This window comes from Octopus bimaculoides, chromosome 3 (assembly GCF_001194135.2).
Source record: "Octopus bimaculoides isolate UCB-OBI-ISO-001 chromosome 3, ASM119413v2, whole genome shotgun sequence".
In the NCBI taxonomy this organism is placed as follows: domain Eukaryota; kingdom Metazoa; phylum Mollusca; class Cephalopoda; order Octopoda; family Octopodidae; genus Octopus; species Octopus bimaculoides.
The window spans coordinates 92,818,152-92,824,002 of record NC_068983.1 but is presented as its reverse complement, the minus strand read 5'-3'; positions in this window follow the sequence as shown (position 1 = coordinate 92,824,002).

Here is a 5,851-nt window from a genome sequence, read left to right as displayed (position 1 = left end):
TATATATATGTGAAGTGTTTAAAATGTCACACCTTTTGAAGCTATTTTATTATAAAACAAGTGTGTGTATGTGTGTATAAAGTCAATATTTTTTTATTATTTTAATGAAATCTTTTTTTTTTCTACATTATCTTCTGATTTTGTATTATTTTCCTTATTTTAAAAGACAATTTATCCCCTAATGTAAATATATTCATTTCTGCTGGTTTCTCCATCTACACATTTTTTTTTCTTACTTCAACTGAACAAAGTGGAAAGATCATATCACAATGTTATGGACTGAAGTTTTCTAATTCTGCTTCCAAAATATTTTTTACTGTAGATGTATTCACCTGCAAATCTGATCAACAGCAAAGAAAATGAGCTGTATTGCAACCTTCTCAATTAGTTTGAATTTTGAAAATAAATTTTTATATTTTATACAAGAAATTTCATTGTTTGTTGTTATTGCTCATTATTGATCATTTTGTTTCAGTTTACAAACATGGTAGCTCTACAATAATTCAAGATATGAACATGTTCAGTTGGTTGTGATCAAAACAAAAAAAAATGTATGTTATATTAACTCATTTAAAATTATTAGTCATTTATTCATTATTGCTGCCATTTTTTAACACCAAGTTCGTTCTGAGCAAGCAGGCCAAGGACATTACAGTAATGACCATACTGTTTTTTTATTCAGAAATAGTATACTTTAGTCTATATAATTCAATATATCCTAATGAAATGACTTCAGGAAAATTTAGCTGTTATTTTTATCTATTCAATTGACTGTGCAAAAACTTTCCAGTTGGCTGGCTCATAATCATTTAGTTAAGCTGTAATTTAGGAAAATGTTACCTCTTTAATAACTGTTATTGTAATCTTGTAAACTGTTGTAAGAACAGAGAAGATTCACTACTTGGGGGTAATTACAGAGATCACAAGCTGATGTTCTAAGGTAGTAGTCTTTTTTTTTTTATCTTTTACTTGTTTCAGTCATTAGACTATGGCCTTGCTGGGGCACTACTTTGAAGAATTTTTAATCAAATGGATCAGCCTCAGTACTTTTCTTTTTTTCTTAGCTTGGTCTCTATCAGTCTCTTTTGCCAAATTTATACGTTACAGGGACATAAACAAACCAACACCAGTTGTCAAGCAGTGTTGAGACACTGGTAACCCTCCTGCTATTACATTGTACTACCTATGAATTGGTTTGTAAAATTAAAGATATTCTTTTATTCTTTTACATGTTTGTCATTTGACTGCATATATATAGTTCTACCCCACCAAAAATGCTGTCTTGGACTGACATCCCACCACACCTTACTTTCTTTTAGCTATACTTGTGCACAGGTATGAAACTTTCATTCAATTACTACCTTTTGGTCAAAGCTTAAACAGGCAAGATTTTTTCTTCTTCTATGGATTTTTTAGGTTTCAACTATAGATAATGACTTGCAAAAACAATTTTTCATGTTCAGAATTGCTGAAGTATGGAATAGACCACCTGCATTGGTTATTAGCTTTTGGGATACTACATCCTTCAAAACTTCCATGCTTCCCAAAATTCAGATAGTACACCTGATGCCATCCACCCCCAACTTTATTTTAAATTATTCATTTACTGTTTGCTTTCTGTGCAATATTCTTTGTACTGTACATGCACTTTTGGCTACCTTTTCTGGTGAGTTGTTGTGCAATAAGTTAATTATTATCATAACTCCATGGATAATCTCAGTTCATAAAAGTACTTCAACTCACTATATTACATATGCAAGACACTACTATTATGTAGGTAAGATGAGAATTGTTGAAAATTCTATGAAGAATTTAGTATATAGTTAAGTATGTAAACGACCATGCGAAGGAGAGGTGACGAGAATGGCTCCTTTAGTATGAAAAGGATGAGTATAAGTTCCAAAAGGAAAAGAGAGACACAACCAGGGTAGAATGTTTAAGAGAAGATTTTATTGATAAGTTAACATATGTGTCTGTGTGTGCGACATATATGCATAATAATAGACAGGCTGTCATGTATACAAAGTGTGTGTGTGTACAAACATGGACGTGTGCGATAAGTACAGAGCATAGAAAGAGTCTATAATATGACGTGAGAAGAATGTTCAGACACGATGAAAAATACCAGTTCATAGTCAAGGTACACGATAGTTGAAATGCCGTATCAAGAAGTTGTGGCTGCAATGCAGAGCCAGTTGAGGTACTGTCGTATAAGAAGTTGTGGCTACTATGCAGAGCCGGTCTCTTGTTACACAAGGTTGTCACAGGATTTATTTGCTGTTAACCATGGTGAAGTAGTTCACAAACAGTGTGGAGATAGAACCTGTGCGAGTGCTGCTGGTTGCTGTGTACACAAAGAGATGATATTGATGTCGTTTAGAAGATGGAGATTGCCATATGCTGCTGCCGAGTGTTGATGAGTCTCCATGTGGCTGCTGTCGTGTCATTGCTGAAACTGGCTGTGTGCTCTGTGGTCAGTGGCTAGACCTCAAAAGGTCTGGAACCGAAAGATATCGACTCGATATGTCACTGAAGTTTTATAGCATGCCGTCGGTTCACCGGAAGTTTAGGAGAGACCGTCTCATGTGACCTTATCTGAAGGCTGCAATTGGTTGGGTTGCATCTTGGCGTGCAATAGAGCAAGAGACAAATTGCGCCAATACCAACCAATCAGAGTAGTGGACACAACAGGGTCCAAATCGGCAGCCGAAAGCTACCTGTTATCTACTACGTCCATATTTATGTATATATAACAGAGAGAGAGGAATTTCCCTAAGTCGTACGCTACAAGTATATACCAAAGTTCTGTCTTCATTTCCTTTCTTTTCTGGGTGGGCATGGTATTCAGTTATATCTTTGAGCAGATTTTAATTTGAGAGATCATGTAAATGTTGCAGGCATTGTGCCCACTTTATTGATTAACTTATAGCTATCTTTGAAACACACACACACTCATATAATGTATGTGTGTACAGATACTTCTACATGAACCAGTTCAATCTCAAGGATCTGAGAGAGCTTGCAGTGTTCATGGACACTGCGATCTGGCTTGCATGTTTGCTTCATTAGTGATGAGTGAATGGTTTTCTAAAGTTAATGTTGCAAATGGTTTGTCATTTGCATCACAGAGTTCTAAGAGTTTTGCTCTCTCTTCATTCTAAGTACCAATAAACACAACTTTCAGGTACACCAGAAAAGATGATATGGTGTTGCTCAACATATCAAATCTACAGTCATGATAACAATGTTACTGTTATCTGTAATTGAGGTGGTCTAACAAAGAAACTCATAGATATGACCCTTTTGCTTATGTGTCAGTCTTGGCTGTAGTACATATGCAGAGATAACTAGTGCTTCTGCATTGCCTGTGACAAATCTAAGCTCCATTATTTAGTTACATACTATGAAAATATATCAAAAGACAAATCAATACCAGCAGAATTTTAACTAAAACATGTAGTTAGAAATACACCAGGTGTTTTTGAATTAAATAATGTCAGGTGGGGTAGCAGTGCTTATGACCACTGCAGGCTCTTTCAGATATTTGGGATTGCACTGGTTCATGTAGATATATCTGTACACACATACATTATATGAGTGTGTATGTGTGTTTCCAAGATAGAGAGAAAGGTTGTAAGTTAATCAGTAAAGTGGGCACAATCCCTGTGACCTTTGCATGATCTCACAAACTGAAGTTCTGCAGGGAAAATACGCTCAAAGAACCAGGATGTCTGGTCCAAACGATTACAGTAGAGTTGACTCCACAAAAAGCAACCTAAGTGGCAATATGAAAGCAGATGGCATGCTAGATTTATCTGATACTCTAGCATTCTTGCCACTTTTCCATCTTATCCAAGAGATGATAAAAGCTAGAAACCCCTGCTATATAGAAATTTTCAAATTTCACAAAATTAAATCCTGTCTGATATTGAATAATAATAAAGTTAATGTGGCTCAGATATTGATGTCATAAAGAAGTCAAGGTTAAGAAGTTCTTTTATTCAACAACAGTTTTAGTGCTAATATCTAATCTTCCAATTCTTAACAGTGGAAAATTATTTCTAAATACTTCAGGATAAATCTTGAAATCTTGAAATATACAGGGATTTTTTTCTTCAAATTTTCATTGATTCTCCTTAAAAATCAATATTTTAATTGATGTGCAAAATCAATAACTTGGCAGTTTAAGCCTCACCAGTACTATGGTTGTCATTCCATTTAATCAGGTGTTGAGATATTGATTTCTTTTCCAGCAGGTACAAAGGGCAGGACCTATAATTTAACAAGTGAAAAGGAATATTACTACATTCATGCCTTTTCCTAAGGGCATCAGCATAGATGAAACATCTTCAACCAGCAATAGAAACCGTATTATCTTCTTGTTTGGCCAGGAGCATTGTTATTTGTTCCCTTGCTCTACAGTATCCACCTCAAATAAAATGATGATTTCCAAAACAGTCTTCTGTAAACGTTTTTTAAATACTTACCAAAAATATTTGGGTGATGTCCTGGGAATATTATTCTTTATCTATTCCATAATGTTAGCTTCATTGTTTGTATTGATAGCCTGTTGAGCAACCCCATAAGAGGCTCCCAAGTTGGCTCAATTACTCCCTAGTTGTATTCAATTGTGTTATATTCAGTTGGATTGTATATATTGCCTTGTGTTGTCATGTTGTTGATGATACTGCTGTTGTTATTGATATTGTTGATATAGCTGCTGCTACAGCTGTTGTTGATGTTATTTTTATTCATTTTGTTGATGTTGTACATCAACAATATTAATGCTTATTGGTGAACATTGTTGTTGTTGCTCTTTAGCCCCAGCTTAATCTTGATCAAGCAGACCTATGAGCAATAAACACTCCAACCATAGTTGTCTCATCTTTTATTGCAGAAACAGTGTTTCTGTGATTATATCCAATGTGATCTTCACTTTTTGAGATAAGGAGTGATTTGAGAGAATTTGGTGGTAATCTCTAGTATGTCAAGCAACCATATTAAAGCAATAACAAGAATTTTTGTTGTTTTGTGTTCTGCTGTGCTGTGTTGTCTTGCTGGCAAGGTTTGGACACTATGACAAGATCTAATGGGGGCAAGGATTGCATCATGTTCCAGTGTCTGCTTTGGTATGGTTTCTATGGCAGGATGCCCTTCCTAATATCAACCACTTTAGAGCGTGTACTGGTTGCTTTTTTTCATCTCTTGAGCACTTGTGAGGTCACCATACAGCTCACAGACTACAAAGGAGGCATTTATGTGAGGAGATGATGGAGTAAAGTATGAAAAATTGGGAGGAAGAAGGGATATGCAGACTCTTGTAGAGAAACTACAAGGTTACTCATCTTTAGGAAAGAGAGAGTGAGAATGATCAGGAGTTGCAAGTCTAGACATATCAGGACAATTCCCCCCAATGACAACTACCCCCTTGGACAATCACCTCTCTTGGTTAATTAGCCCCTCTCCAATATATTAAGAAGTTTTAAATCATCTAAAAGTACAAATTATGTATGTTTCCTTACAAATATTGTACCGCATTTATGCTTTCATAATTGCTAACTATGGCATTAATACGAGCTGAAACATCTAAATATTTTTTTTAGATAGCTGTTTTAGCAAAACCCGCCAAGGATTAAGTCTATAAAACACATCGGTATTTAAGCCGCAGGGCCAAATTGGGGGAAAATTTTAGTTTTATCCACACATAAAGTGCACCAGTGTTTAAAAAACCTATAGAGCTACGGGTCCACAGCTAGCTTTTTTGTTGTTGATGTGTATATAGTTTCAAAATGCCTTATTTTACAACTCTGAGATATATTGTTATTGTTATGATTTTATCTTACTATAGCCA